This window comes from Manacus candei, unplaced genomic scaffold (assembly GCF_025592945.1).
Source record: "Manacus candei isolate 608988 ecotype Guabito, Panama unplaced genomic scaffold, ASM2559294v1 h1tg000002l, whole genome shotgun sequence".
Classification (NCBI taxonomy): domain Eukaryota; kingdom Metazoa; phylum Chordata; class Aves; order Passeriformes; family Pipridae; genus Manacus; species Manacus candei.
The window spans coordinates 13521766-13537861 of record NW_026138050.1 but is presented as its reverse complement, the minus strand read 5'-3'; the positions used below and the strand labels follow the sequence as shown (position 1 = coordinate 13537861).

The 16096-nt window shown below is 41.7% G+C and overlaps 1 protein-coding gene across 8 annotated transcripts in view; it reads left to right on the top strand.

Annotated features, from left to right (window-relative positions):
• Positions 1-16096, top strand: part of RBFOX1 (RNA binding fox-1 homolog 1) — a 1149451-nt gene that overhangs the window by 71758 nt on the left and 1061597 nt on the right. The gene's annotated exons all lie outside the window — the stretch shown is intronic.

Here is a 16096-nt window from a genome sequence, read left to right as displayed (position 1 = left end):
TTGAAATAACATATAGAACTTTTTGTCTATGTGAAGGGCTTTCAGATTTGATTTCTTCCTTCTCAAGAGTGCTCACTCTGCATAGGAGAGTAGAGAAGGTTCTGAAGGTTAAATAAGAGTGGTGTGTGCTTAGGTATGGACAACATTCTCGAGTTGTTTTTCACAGTCTGGATTCTGCCTGTGTGTCCACCTGCAGGGGGGAAAATGAGGTTCTAAGAAGTCCCATTTGCATTTTTCATTTATTTTGGTAAACTTTGTTTTCTTTCGTTGTTTTCTTTCATTTTCCAGACAATAAGTTGTTACAGTTCCTATTTTTCTTTTTTTTTCTTTTCCAATTACCAGCGATATCTCAGGATGTCTCCAGTTTGTAGGTGCCCCAGCTGTACTTCAGAATCCAGCTGCACTTTAGCAGGGTGTTCCTGCTTCCCAGGCTGGCTGGTATTTCATTTGTTCTGGAATTATTTTTTTTGTCCCTCTTCTAGCCAGGCCACCTTTCTGACTGCTCACACCTCTTGTCTGTGCTAAGTTATTTTCTTTCTAGAATATTAAATGTATTCAATGCTGAGAGTGAAGTCTGGTGGTCATCTCTCCAGCCTTACTGGGGGACCAAAATCAACAGCACTGTCTGTTCCCAGCATGGAATTGGATGTGTGGATGTTCCCTGTCTGCCAGACAAGCTCTGTGTTGCTGTCCTGTGACTGTCACTTGACAGGCACAATAAGTTGACCCTTTAAGATGTGCTGCTGCTTTTTCAGCCTTCTTCTGGGGTGTATTATTTAAAACACAAGTTCTCTAGAGAGATTTCTGTTTATGAAGTTGTACAAATTGAGGTTTGGAAACCATGGGAGTGCACTGGGATTTATTTTTCTTCTCAGATCTGAACTCAGCTGTGCTCAGAAGGCACGAGATGCTGCCTTCAATGTTACAAAACACTGAACAGCTGAGCAATGACATCTTGGCTCTGAACAAATGCCTTCTGCTGAGCTTCTCTTTGAAGGAATCACAGCTTCTCCCTCGAAGTAGTCATGATGTATACAGTCCAAGATTGTTCATATTGCTGTATCTCAGCAAACTGCCACAGGTGCCTGGCCATGATTTGTGGTGGTCCTGGCCTGGTGGCTTTGTGCTGATAGTTCAGAGCTGTAGAGCAGAGGCACTTGTCAGATGATGTGCCTAAACACGCAATCTCCATATCCAAAACTCCAGCTGAAATGATTTACAGGTGTCATTAACTGATGTTGGACTAGGTATGTCTTACTTTTCCCATTTTACAGTTAGAAAAAAAAAATCAAAGCCTTTGGAGCTTTGATTCTGATGTCATCTCATTGGATCCTTTTCTGCTGTGTTTAATTAACAAATATTGTATTAACTATTACAAATATCACTGAGGGAAGGGTGTGCTATTATTGCTGGATCTAATCCAGGAATAAACTATGAGCACCCTATTCAGTGCCTCAGTGATTTGTTACTGGACTGGGTTTGTGTGGTGTTTCCTGGTTTGGAAGCAGTCTAACTGCATTATTACCTTGGTGAGGGTGTTGCCCTTGTATCCTAAAATTTGTGTTTTGAATATAGTAGTAATAGACAGGAGATATCTAAGTAGGAAGAAAATTACTTACCTGCAGGACTATATATATGGTAAGATTAAGAAGACCAGCCTTTAACTCCTTGTCTATATTCCCCAATAACAAGCCATTACATGTTAGAGATACTTCTTCATAATCATATAATCTTTCCCCAAATGCCTCTAATTGTACTAGTACACCTATTTCATGAACAGGTTTTCTTATTCTCTGAACAACTTTAAAATAATAGCTTATAATCAACACTCTTAATATTTTCCATTATTGTCTTTAACCCACTTCTTTTGGTGTTGTTAGTTCTGACCAATGTGACTAATTTCTTGTTTCTGTGCTCTGAAGCTTTTATGTAATCAGTTATTATAATCTGTACAGAATTGTGATTGTAGTGCATTTCAGAGCCTTTTTGGTGGGAGATAGGCTTATTATTATGAAAATACTTTATATACTAATTTAGACACCAACTGATCTCTTATTTATTCATGTAAGGTAGTAAGATTGAATTATGTTTCTATAAATTTTCTGTGCTTTCTTGGGGACATATAAATTGTTTGGAGCTGTTTGTCATCACTGTTTTGCTCAGACAAAAAGTATTATGGTAAATTTACTGCATTGTGTCGTGCTGTGTTTCTTAATACTTTATTATGTAAAGTTTAGCTCGATTGAAAAGGAAATTATTTCTCTATATGTAGTAACACGATGCTGCAGGCTAAGTACCACTTCACCATGGTCAAAGGGAGAGGTGGTGTCCTGCCTGAACTGAGTGTGGAGCTCAGTTTGCTGCTGGTATACACTTAGTGTTTGCCAGTGAGAAGAGGGGCATTTGGGGGGTGAATGCAGCCTGTGCCCCACGGGCTTCTGTGTGTCTCTCACAGCACACCAGGGATGCTCCTGCCCCTTTCTGGGGTGACCCAGACACTTCTCTGTGCTTTTTGCCATGCCCTGGCCCAAGGCAGACAGCAATAGAAAAAAAGCCCAGTTGGAAGATGGAGGTGTGATAGAATATTGCCCATGATTTTATTTCCAGTTGCCCTCAATACACCTGAAAATACAGCTGTTACACTCGGGGTCTGAATTACTGAGGGTCTTGAACTCATGTGCAAAACCATCAGTCATTGTTCTCCCTCTTCATGTGTAACAGTAAAATAACAGAGCCATGTAAATAAAATATGAACTTCAATGAACTTGAACATTTCTAAAAGCTTCTACTTGTAGGTGACAAGATTCCTGGGGACCCTGTGCCTAATAATCAAGGGCTGCACTAACTAACATTGTCTGGAATGCCCCAGTGCCCAAACTCAGCTCTGCTCCTGCATCCCCTGCAGTGTCCTGCACACCCAAAGCCTACCTAGAGCTGGGGATCCATGGTGCAGAGAAGAAGTGGAGTCTCTTCCTCTTGTGAGTTCCTTCTCTTTCCTCTGAGCTATTCCTGTGCCTCTGGGATGGCACAGAATCACAGACTCCATGATGTTGGAAGACACCTCTGAGATCACTGAGTCCAATCTATGACCCATCACCACCACGTCAACCAGACCACGGCACTAAGTGCCATGTCCAGTTTTTCCTGACTTCCCCACCTCCCTGGGCAGCCAATTCCAATATCTAATCACCCTTACTGGGAAGAAATTCCTCCTAATGGCCAACCTAAACTTCCCCTGGAACAGCTTAAGACTGTGTCCTCTGTTCAGCCTTGGCCAGCCCCGGGCAGGCTGTTCCTGACCTGGAACACCTCTATGTCCAGGTGTACCTACTGGGCTGTGTGGCCCCATCACCCCTGGCTGAGGAAGCCTCTCACTCCTGAGTGAATTTGGCTTTCCCTGGGGGTCCTGGACGTGGAGCTGAGGAGCCTCTGCCCCCATGGTGGCTGCTCCTGGGCCCTCAGCTGCTGCCAGTCTCCAAGCCCAGGTGATTTGAGTTTGGGGTGACTGTGCTGGCCAGGCTCCCTGTCTCCCTCCCAGCTGGGCTGCTCTCCTTCAGGGAATAAGTCTTAACAGCTGCAGGGTTTGGGGAATGAAACCACAGGTGCTTTCAGTCAGACAGGATTAGCTCCCAGCTTCCTCAGGCTCTGGAGGGTTGGGCAACACAGAGACCATTTTAGGGTCTCAGCCTTCCTCTGAGCTGGGAGTTGGTGGGCAGCTTCTGGGAATCCTGGGGAAACCATCAGGCTGTGGAGTTACTTGCTGCTGGCTCAAGTAAGTGAAATATTTGTATACAGAAAATCATACTGGGATAATATTCCTACAGGGTTCCACTTCAGTTGTTTTGCTGGGCAGGCTTGTTGCTTCTTTATGTTGGAAAAATTATATAATGGATGAATTAAATATTATGGATTTCCACCCTTGAATAGTATCGTGAAACCAGAAAGGTATGTGATAACTCTGTTTGACAACTGAGAAATAAAGTGCTGCTCAACATCTTGGTACTGGGAGCACCAGTTTCCTTTGGAAGTGTAGCACCTGTGTGGTGGCTGCTGTTCAGCTTGTTTCTTTTTAGGAAAAGTACTGAATGTGTTAGCTCTGCATGGGGGAAAAAAAGACTCTGACAGAGTAGAAAGCAAAGATGCTTTGTGTTCTGGGATTGGACTGGATTCAGGAAACATTTGATCTGCCACTAACTGCCTGTCTGCTTTTGGGCAAAGGGTTTAATCTTCTTGCTTGAATTATCTATTTGTAAAGCTGTGACCATAGGATTTTCTTTCTCTTATGAACACCTGACACTGAACATACAGAGAACCTTTGCCTTTAGGTCCTGCTAATGTGTTTGTGAGAGCATAAAGCTGGTTAAAACAGTTGAAAAGGTTAATGTGAGCTCCCTGATATTATGGACTAGCCACCAGCAGGACAAGGACATGATGTGACATGTCCAAAATGTTGTAGATGGCAATTGATTTCTTAGGCTGTGACTTGCTTTGCTGGAGGCAAAGTGTTTGGTCTCTTCAACCAGTGGTGACAAGTTAGGATTTCAGACTTTTTCCCTGTTATTATTATGTGTTGATGTAACTGCAGAAGAAAGAGCTTGCATTTTACATAGGCTGATGCACAAAAATATTCTCCTGGTTACCCATCTTGGTGTGAGTTAACGCATTCTATAAAATTTAGTATGTTGTTTCACTTCCAATTTTGGAAGCGTGAGATGAAGAGCTGTTGTAAATAATGCAGTGCAGGTACCCAGGGCTCTATAGAGGTTTTAAAGTTCAGCTCTGCTCAGTCAGCTGCAGTTCCCAATACTGAATAGATTTGTTTTCTTTCAACTTTATTTGAATCTTCTAAGGTAGGAGCACATTCAACGGTCTAAAAATGCCCAGTAATGATGTGATGCTTTTGTCACTCTGTGTATTTGCAGTATCTGCCAATGTGCCAGTAGATATTTGGTTCAGGTTCTTCTACCACAAATACTTGTGTGTGTTAAGCCACTGTTTTGGTCCAGATGTCAAATGCTGAGGAATTGCTTCCCAGTCATTGCTGAAAGTAGAGCTAATGGAAAACAAGGCTGAGGGATGATGTGTTAGATTTTTTTCTTGCCTTATTTTGGGAGGTGGACTCTGAGGGCCACAGGTGTCTTTCTTTTAAGAGCTCAGAGTTTACATCTTAATGCGTGAAGGAAGCTCTCTTGGGAATTAATTATCCTGAGTATCACAAAGGTCTGGGAGACTGCAGTGTTAATGAGTGTGAAAAACTAGGCAGACTTCCTGGAAAAAGTCAGAAGCAGTAGCAGTTACCTTTGACAAGTTCAAAAATAAACCATTTTTAAAGTGCAAGGTAAAATTGCCATGTAAAATCTCCTCAAATTAAGGAAGCTACTGTGATTTATGGCACTGAAACCCTGGGAAAATGTACCAGTGTGACTTGATCTGTGAAAGAAGATTACATTCTTCAAATTATGTCATCTTCCAAATTTGAGAAAAAGATTTCAAGATGTGTACAAGGTCTCTGATAAATTGCTACATTTACTTAACCTTGAGGCCTGGGTGATCTGCAGTGCCTCAGATAGGCAAGGCAAAGCTATACATCTTGGCAAGGCATGGAGGAACCTTTGTATTTTGTGACTTTGGAAATTGAAGAAGCAGGAGTGTGTCTAAATTTATTCTTTTAGGTCACTAAAGGAGCATGCAGGATAAGAGAAATGGCCACCCTGGTTAATTGCATCATCATTTGATAACAGGATGTAATTAGCACATTTGAGGAAGGGCTGTGATAGTGGCAGCCGTTATTTACAGAGGACAGCCTGTGCCCCAGTGTCCTAATCTGTCTTGAAATGATTGTAGAACTTGCTCATATCACGGCCTCTGCATTTGCATTTTGTTCTGTGAAACAGAGCCAGATTTGTTCCCCCCGTTAAAATTAATTTTGTACCTTCTTATTGGAGTGACCCTGGACAGAGTATTCCTCATTAATCTATTATTGGATTAAAAAGGCTTGGTTTAACCTGAACCAAAAAAAGTACACGTCAATGACATCTGTTAAAAAAGACTGAAGGGAAAAAATAAAAGTGTGCTGTTGACTTTCCATTGCTGTTGCTGCAAACTCTGCCTGGCAGCCAGTCACAAATGGAGCCCTTTGAGGGCTGCCTTGGAACTGTTGGGTTTAAGGCCTTTGCCAGTGCCCTGGAGGAGGTGATGGAATGCATCCTCATGGATATCATGGCATTACAGGACCCCAAATTGGGGTGCAGGCAACTCGAGGGCTGTCTTTCAGAGGCACCCAGAAAGGCTGGAGAAATGGGAACCTCGTGGAGACCTACAGGGCAAACACAAATTCCCACTGCTGAAGCAGACTGAGCTGTGCAGTGGTACCAGCTGGGGACTGGCAGCAGAGTGGGCATTCTGGTGGGCACAGCAGGGCTCAGCTGTGTGCTCTGGCAGTGCCAGGGCTGAGCAGTGTCCTGTGCTCCAGCAGCTCAAGCACAGCCAGTGCATTTAGGGAAACTAATATTCCCTGCTGCTCATCAGAGCCAACCTGGAATAGTGTCCAATTTGTAGTTGTCAAAGGATGGGAGAAGTGCAGGGAAACTGGAGCGAGCCCAGAAAAGGGGCCATCAAGGTGGCTGATGCACAGGAACCATGAGGGGAGGCTGAGAGAGAACTGGGTTTGTGTTTTCTGGAAAAGGCCAAACAAAGACCTGATAACTCTCAAACTGTATGTGAGGAGTCACCAAGGAGGTGGAGCTGGGCTCTGTTCTGAAGTGAATGGTGGGAGAATGAGAGACTGACCAGAAATGGAAAAGCAGAATATTCCAATTTGGTATCAGGAAAAGATAAAAAATATCACTCTAAGAATAATTAAGCACAGGAACAAGAGAGGGTTTGGAATGTGTATGCTTGGGGGTTTCGAAGATCTACTTTCTCTCACTCCGATTTTGGGTTCAGAGTTATCCTCTGACCTGAATGATTTTGTCTTTGGAAGTTCTTAGAATTTGTCATGAATCCCTGCTGCATGAATTTTTGTCCAATATGTGAATAAATCAATGTAGTTTAGGATCATCTCATCTCCCTACTTATGTTTTGTCTGCCAGATACTGATAAGTCCCAAGTTTTGTAATGTTTTCTTTAAAGTTGGACATTTCTTAGCTGCAGTTATTTTTAATCAAAGTTTCTAAGCAAAATTGTAAACTTGTCTGCAGACTCCCTCCTGATGATATAAGCTTCTTAACTGTAATCCAGATTTTTAATAAAACCACAAAACCACAGCCAAATATATCTCTTGAAGGATTTTTTTTTTTTTTTAACCAGTGCTTGTGTGCATTTGGTGCCTCCCAGGTATTAATCCCAATTTGCTGTAGTTAATAAATTCACTGACTTCATGGATATTACTTGCAACAGCAGAGTAAGAGCCTGCTGACAATTGTAGAATGTTCACTGTTCACTTCCTCTATTTGCTTCTCTAGTTGCATGTGTTCGTATAACAGTTTGATTTTTGTTCTGTGTAAGTGGCATAGTTAAAACAACAAAGGTAGAGCTCACTGAGTTTGGTCAATATGCAGCACATTTCCACTTGATGTTTCCAAACCTGTGTTTAATGTGAAATGTTCTTGCTGGGGTACTAAATTGCTTTTGAACACTGAAAGAACACTTCTTTCACTAAAATGTCGTCTACAACAATTAGGGTTTGATTGGTGAGTAGTAAAATGGGCATTTAATTTGAGGATTCTTTATTATTCTAATAAAGGGAAGGAGTTTTTAATAATAATGTTCCATCAGTAAAATCAGTGTAAGTTCTGTGGAAGTTAAATTGTAACAAGCATGAGGCAAGGTTGTTAAGGTGTATTAATGGATGGTCTGAACTGTTAGCAGAGACTAATGGAAAATAAAAGCAGCAGCATTCCTGACACAAAAGATAATGTATATATCTTAAAATCATACAGGAAGAGGAAAATGGATAGGCCCTTGGAACCTTTTAGCATAGCACTTGGTGATATTGAAAAGATGTTTAATGGATGTGTTTATTCAGTGAACTCCTTCACTCAGAAATCCAATACAAGAGACAACTTAAACCTGAATTTTAGGCATATTTTTAAGTTCAATTTATTTCAATGGAGATTAATACCTTGCCAGGTTGAGAGCCCAATTGTCTATATTTCCTAGTCAAATATTAGAATTAATTTGATGTCCTGGATTCTGTTTATTTGATGTCTGAGAGCTGTTCAGTAGTCATTTGTCTGCATCCAGAGGACTTTCATTTTAAGCGTGTGTGCAGTGGGGAGAGAACAAAGCTCCTGTGTGTAACCTTGTTAAATTTCAAGTGAAGTGGAGAAAAACACGTGTGGTTACAGACACAAACTTTTGAATTTTGAATTCACTGGACTTAAGAACTCGTCAAACATACAGAATGCACATCACATTTGAATTTTGTGTAATGGTGTGAAAATAGTATTTTAAAGAACCTTTTGTCTGTTTATTCCCTCAGAGAAGGCAGCACAGTGACTGCTCTTTGCTGCTGTTGCTGATAATAAGGAAAAGATTAAACTGACAGGCTGCACTACCTTTTCATCTTCCAAGTGGCCCATTATGAGCAGTGCTGTGCAAACAACTGTGACTTTTGTGTTCCTTGGTGATGGAGACAGTCTGTAAACACGGATTTTAGACTGTAGTCTGGAGTGACTTTTTCTCTCCAAGTCAGTGGGGTTCACATGGGGCAAAGTGTATGTGTTGTTACTCCTCTGCATAACACTGATCCTTGTTACTGCAGTACTAAGAAGAACGACCAGGAAATGCAACTTGGTTCTTGGGTTTCTCCAATTCAAAGTTAATCTCTTGTCATGCAAAATTGAAGCTTAACCTCAGCACACTGATCGTGGAAAGGAAAGTCAGGCAGGAACACCGTTTGTATTTCAGTGTTTGTCAGGTCACTTTTCAACCTTTTGGCTCAGATGCAGAGGCTCAGTCAAGCCAAGCTCACCCAGGTGTGACTTACCCAGCCAAGCAGACAGGGCTCTGGGTGGGTGCTCCTGCTCTGGCCTCCTCCAGGAGTCCTGTCCTGATGGACTGAGCTCAAAAGCAGAGTCTGGGCAGGGTGCTTGGCTCAGACCCCTGGAGATTTTCCCTTTCCAGCGTGAAATCTCGAGGCCATAGCACAGATTGGCAGTGCCCAGGAACAGGGAGGGCAGACTTCCAGCCACTGTAACTGAAATGAGCAGCCACAGTCCTAGAGCACAGCCTGAGATCATTTGAGGAATCATTGGAGATGTTAGTCTGGTGTGGTTTGGGATAGAAGACAGAAAGTTGTCCCTATCCAACCCTAAATTTGCCCTCATAACCAGGGAAGTTGTGGACTAATCCATAGCCAGCTTACAGCATTTAGGAGACAGGAAGGAGGACAATAATAGCAAACCTCTGTCAAAACAGATTTCAAAATGATGTAAACAAAAATAAAAGGTCACAAAGAGCTTTCCGCTGGCACAGATGGATTTCTGATGGTTCACACATTTAAAGAGAGATATTTTGATACCAGGTCAAAGACAGAGCCACTGGGTTTTAAATTATTATCATTATTTAATAATAAGCACAGGTCGTGTGCTCTGTAGGGGAAACTTAAATGCCTGGGATCCATTAAAAAGAAAATTGGAAACAACATGTGCAAGTCCTGAGTACCATTAATACCAATGGACATTGGAAAGGTTCAGTTTGTACATAAAGAGCACAAATTTGAAGGGAGGTGTCGAAATTTGAAGGAAGGGTGTGCCCATTTCCATCTGGGAGAAATATTATTTTCCTGCTTTTCAGTTGTTTTATTAATAGCATGGTTGTTTTTTTTTATCAGCACTCCAAGTTTCAAGACATTTTTGTTTGTTCTTCTTTTAAGACCTTCTTAACAGTTCTTGGGAATCAGACCTCTCTAGAGTGTTTTCCTCTGGGATAAGTCTTGTTGTTTTAAGAAAATGAGCTTCTGTGTGTGTCAGAAGGTTGTGCAGAGTGATTTCTCAGTAGAAACTGATTAAAAGGGAAGGAATTATTAAAATTCCAGATGCACAATACTTCTTTTATTTCCAGAGACAGTATGATTTACTGTGTAGGGCGCTGAGCTGACAAAGACCTGGATTCCCTCTTCTCTTCTGCTGATGCTCTGCTCCATGTCCTTGAGCAAGTAGGATCCTCACACTTGGTTTGTCATGTCTAGATAGATTATGGACTCACCAGACCATGGGCTGTCTCTTGCCATGTGTCTGAACAGCAGCTGGGACAGCAATGACACCATGTTCTCAGTCAGGGTTTCTGAGCACAACAAGAACCTTCATCAGGCAGGTTTGTGCTTTTACAATTAATGCACTGGAGCTGCCATGTTGTGAGTTAATGATGCTGAGGGAAGGTGGGGAAACAGAAGGTATCTGGCTTGTTGGAAGTGTATGTGTTAAATACTAAACACATTTTAGTATGGGTTAGATATCCTGAAACCCTAAAAACACTTGAGGGTTGATTTCACTGAGAGAAACCAGATCGTTGGCATTTCATTAACAGGATTTGATCTTTTAATATCTGAATTGTTGAGTGAGAGAGAAAGAGCTGCTCGATCTGTAGGTCTGCTCAATTAGCTTTTAAAAGATCTGAAAACCTTTGTTCTATTTCTGTTTGAAAACTGTGGAATCACAGAATGGTTTGTGTTGGAAGGAACCTTAAAGCTCATCTCATTCTACCCCCTGCCATGGGCACCTTCCACTAGCCCAGGTTGCTCCAAGCCCTGTCCAACCTGTCCTTGGATGATTCCAGGGATGGAGCAGCAACAGCTTCTCTGGGCAAGCTGTGCCAGGGCTTTACCACCCTCACAGGGGAGGATTTACTCCTTATATCTACTCCAACTCTACCCACTATCAATGTGAAGCCATTTCCCCTTGGAGTCCTGGCACTTCATGCCCTTGTAAAAAGTCCTCTGGAGCTTGACATATCTGGAAACTTCAGATACTGGCAGGAAGGACTACTTTATTAATGAATACATTTATTGAAGGATCTCAAAACAGGGTGTTTTTTTGTCCCTTTCAGCCAAAGGCTGGTAAGGAGACTTCAGAGACTCCATGGTCATTTGGAGAAACTGGTTTTTTTCCCCACGTTTTCCAATTACTTTGGTGTTGGTGGGGGGTAAGAGGAAAAAGGCTAATATATTAAGACAAAATTGAAGATCATAAATTTAGTTATTTTAACAACAATAGCTCTTTTAAAATCACACAACTTTGAAACAAGAGAATAATGTAGATTTTCACTGTTACTCTGAGCAAGAAAAGTCATGTAGGGCTGTGGTTAATTATACTGGGTGTGGTGGGACCTGATGGGTAGGGATTCATTTGCTCTCTGTTGCTTCCCATCCTTTTAAGATGATGATTTTTCTTATTCCTTGCATTGTTTCCCTGCCCTCCTCTTCTTTGATATACTGAAAAATTGTTATTTTTCTACCTTGTTCAAAGAAAAGAGCTGTATTTAATATAAAATTCTGTCACAAAACTAGCAGCCTCCTGCATGTTAAAACTGCAGCTATTTGTGTGTCTGCATCTTTGTGCATGTCTGTTAGATTTGGAGGGTTATATATGAGAGTATGAGACAGCTTTAGGACAGTAGATGAAATATAGCTATAATTGTCTGTGATCAATTGGAACAATGTAGGTCAAGTAGAAACTGCACATTTTTGGGCTTTCTCCTCCTGTTTTCTGCCTTTGTCTAATAGAGTATTGCTTGAAAGGAAAAAATCAAAACAGCACAAACCCAAACCTCTGAAAAATGTAACATTCGTTTAGTCTGCAGAGAAATGAAGCTTTTTCTCCACTTCTCCTGACAGTCTGAGTTTATATTGTTGGTATTACTCATTCTTATGGTTTCATTGTTTCATCAATCCCCGTGTTTGCTAATTTGGAACCCTCTTATACTGTCATAACTGTTGTATTTACAATGAGAATTCAGTTACTATCCAGAACCATGGCTTTCTCCACAGTTACCTAGCATGTCTGCTTTGGAACTTTATGCTGTTGTTTTCTTTCCCAAGTCATAACCATTGACACCAACGGTGTGATATTATGTCAGAATATGCTGTAAATGCAGCAGCAGGATCGTGGTTCAACTTTATTCTTATTTATGTCATTGTCAGTCTTCATTAACTCCAATATCTTCCTGAAGGCTGCCACATGTAAGTCTGTACATGAATTATGCCCTTAATTTTGCATCCAGCATTGTACTTAGATGAAGGAGTGTGAGGAAGATGTCACACACCTGCTCGTTGTGTCAGCCCTGCTCGCACAGACTGGAGGTGAGATGTTACTACATGACAGCAGTGGTTTGCTCACACTGTAATTTTATAAACAGTATAAAAACTGTAAATTTATAAATAAGGCAGGCTGCAGGAGGAGGAACAAGCAGTTTGTTTCAGATCCTTCCCAGTTTTGCAGTTAACAAAGAAAATATGTGTGCAAAAAGCTCACATTAGAAGTGGTCCCTCCCACAGACTCGCTGTAAAGGATCTGACAACCCAAATATTACTTAGCATCTTAATATTGGGATGAACATGATCCAATACCCTCATTTTCCTTGGTTGCAGCTTTTGATGGATCCAATCTCTCTCCAAAACAACAGCCTGATAGGGCACGAATATATTTTGTATGTCTCCTTTGTGGATGGAAGAGCTATGCATTCTTTCTGCTCCAGTGTTCACCCACACTTAATTTCATCTGTGGTTTATGGCTACCTCTGAGTCAAGTGCTGCATCTTTAAAAGCAGATGTAGTGCCTCGAGCAATTGCAGTCTGATACAGGTTGGTGCCCTGTAGGTGTTGCTGCAAAATAAATACTCAAAAACAAGGGGAAAGAGGAGAGGGAAAATATAGTTGGACGTAATATTTGACATCTATTGGTTTGAGTTATGTGAAGCAGCAAGCTGTTGATGAAATTTGATAGCAAACTGAAGCTGAGTTGTTGGAGCATCCCACACTCTTCTTCAAAACAGCTGCAGGAAGGTTGCTCTTGAAGTGCTTCAAATTTGTAAATAGAAAAATGTGTGCTTGTTTTCTTTTCACTGTTGGCAGCCCTGGGAAGGAAGTGAATCTTATTCTTTCAGATATTACAGACCCTTGCCTAATTCCTTGAGGTTCCCATTCAGAGGTCAGGCTGAACTCTCCCGTGTGGCTGTGAAAGCCAGATTACTCTTTCCATTTGTTCTGAGCCTTGTGTGATGTTGATGACAGCTGTCCTTGCTGAAGGGAGATTTGTCCCACACTTGGAATAGTGTGGTTTTCTTCTCATGGGACTTTCTGAGCTCCTCCAATGAGGCCACTGAGGAATGTGGGCTCCCAGCTGATGAGGAATCCTGCAGTGGGATGCATGTCCATGTCAGTAGGGAAGATGGTTTCTGGCTGTGCAAAGAAGCATCAGTGTGGGTGTAGAGGAAAGGAGTCCCAGTCTCCACAGCTGTCACTTTGGAGGATGTGAATCCTAGGGCTTCAGGGATGATCCTTATCTTCTTGGAGCTAGGCTCAGACTTGCTTACAAGTCTGTTATTAAAGTGACTAACAAATCCAGAATGACTCTGGAGAGGAAGGAGTCTGACTGTGTTATTCTTGAGCAAATGCTTCCCTAAATGCATGATTTCAAGTAAGAATATACCAACTTACACCATACTTTTGAAGCTTTTCCTTCACTTGACACAAGTGGTTGAAAGATTTGCTTTGATTTGTGTAACTGTCCATTTCATAATTAAATTCCCTGAAACCTAAATATCACAAACCCTGTTGGTTTATGGCATTTACCAGCTGGCCCTTGGCTAAGTGCTGGTGTGGGGTCAAATGGTACAGCAAAGGTGCTTTATTCTGTGGGGTGAATCTGAGTCTGTCAGTTCTGAAGGTGAGACTGAAGCTCCCTGTTCAGTTCTTTTAATGGTGGGACTTATTAAAATGGTGCAAGTTCTTAATTATTGAAGCTTTACTTGGAGGATGCAGAGCTGTGCCAGAGCATGAGCCTTTATTCCATTGCAATCAGAATCTGTATTTCTTGAAATAAAAAGACATTTCTCAAGCATTGCATGAAAGTTTGGGGGTTTTTAATGCTGAATCCTGAAGTATTTGGCTCATGAGAGTATAAATGAACCAAACTATTCACCACCTTGGGGCAATGTATTTTTTTATTGATCCTAAATCTACTCTATTATTGTTGCTTAATGAGGAACTAATGTAATTTCTAATGAAGCCACATGGCTGTTAAGCAGAAGAACTAATGTTCAGTCTCCCTTGTGACAAAATATACTCTCTTCAATTAAAATCTAGGAAATAAAATTAATACCAATGTAAAATTTTGCAAGAACTAGTGTCAAGACTGAAGCATTTTATTATGTTTATAAATTACTTGGATAATGAGATTGAAGGCAAGTTATTGGAGAATCTGAGCAATCTATGAGCTCAGTGGAGACCACTTAAATGGGGAAATCTGTAGAGGCAGCAGAAAGAATGGGATCTTCCTCATCTTTCTACCTGCCATTTTCTTTTTCATTGAGTTACTCGTAAGAACAGAGCCCAAGTGCCAAACTATAGATCTGTTTAGCAGAGAAATTGGATAAACTGAGACATGAGTGAGTCTGGTTTGAACTTAAAAGGCAGCTATGTCTGGCTGGAGTGAAGGATCAGAGTCCTGTTCCTGCAGCAGGTTCATTGCAGTTCAAACCCAGGTGTGGAGTGACCCCTTTGTCCATACAAGGTGTCTCTGACAGTGATCTCTGCTCGAGCCCTGTAGCCCATGTCCAGCTCTTCCATAGGGATGTTCCTGCTGAGGAAACAGTTCTCTGCTGCCTGTGCCCCTTTCCTTACTTGTAGCCTCTAAAAGATAATGTTAGGGTTATTTTTCAGGAATGGAACAAAAAGATATTCCTCTTAAATTCGCAGCTGCTGTTGAGCAGACCAGCAGCAGAAAGGAGTAATTTGGGACAGGAGGATTTATATGGGGACAAGCAGCTCAGTTCAAAAATTCATCTCAAATGTTCTGTCTTCTAGGCTTAAAATTACCAGAACAAAACATTCAGGCACTGGTTCGTTACAGAATTTAGGGAGGAAGGAGTCTTTGACCTGTTCAGGTGGATCCCATTTGTCTCAGAGCTTGAAAACAAACCTAAAGTGGAAGGACTACTGTTGAAATTAGAGAGCAATTTGAGTTAGGAACAACCTCTGAAGGTGTCTTTACTTGCCCTTGTCCAGGACAGGAGGCTCTGCCTGTTTTTCCAGTAATCAGGGTCCTTCTCTGCTAACCATGAATTTCCAGAGATGATGGAGAGTAACCTGGGAATGATTTTGGCCTGGTGTCACAGTACTCTTGGATTCATCCCATCTGATACCATAGGCTTGTATGAACAATTAGCTTCAGTGCTCTCCATCTACTGTGGATAAAGCTTCACTTCTACAGATTGTTCTTAGTGATAAAGAGGAGGCCAGACATGAGCTTATATCCTCTGCAGGGGAGTTCTTCATCTTCCCAACCCCATTTCTGTGAGAGCTGGGTGCTGTGGGCTGGGGAAGCAAAGAGCACCTGAGGCTGCTGGGCCACTGCTGTCACATCACCTGCCATGGAATAGCAATAAGGGGACCTCAGCCTGACCAGTTTCCAGCTGTGGCTACTCAGAAGAGTGAAAAATTAAACACTGTGGGGATAATGAAATATTTATTAAACCAGACAAAAGGTAGTTCCCTTTTTATTATTCAATATAAAGCAGTAATTTATTAAATGCACCCTTCAGAGGGCTCTCTTCCTCTTGGTCCTTTAGTCATGTGGCCATGGGATTGTTCTCTCATCCCCTTCTCATGTGGGAACATTTACTCCTTGAGCAAAGTAGAACAGATCTTACAGAAGCAGCAGAGAAAACTTGGATTAGGAATTACTTAAGGCTAGCAGGATGAGGAATTATTGTCAGCAAGAGCAGTGTTACCTGGTCCTGTACTTCCAGGCTGCTCATTCATCCATCTAATTGCCAAGTTGTTCAATGGAAGCCTGTTCTTAGAGTTGTATGGGCTGAGAATAAACACCCCCATAAATTTCCCTGGTTAAAGCCACTTATCCCAAATGCCTCCCTG